Source organism: Eimeria mitis, genomic scaffold, assembly GCF_000499745.2.
Source record: "Eimeria mitis Houghton genomic scaffold, Emh_scaff623, whole genome shotgun sequence".
NCBI classification, from domain to species: Eukaryota; Apicomplexa; class Conoidasida; order Eucoccidiorida; family Eimeriidae; genus Eimeria; species Eimeria mitis.
Window position 1 is genome coordinate 16,292 of NW_013574422.1, and position 221 is coordinate 16,512.

Sequence of the window (221 nt, forward strand, 5' to 3'; positions counted from 1 at the left end):
AAAAAACAAAAAAGCTTACTATTATTTATATGTTGTATTCGTTTAACAAACAAAACAAAAAAACAAAAAAAACAAAAAAACAAAAAACAAAAAACAAAACGAAATAAAACAAAAAAAACAAAAACAAAAACAAAAACAAAAAACAAAAAAGCAAAAACAAAAAACAAAAAAACAAAAAAACAAAAAAACAAAAACAAAAAAACAAAAAAGCTTACTATTAT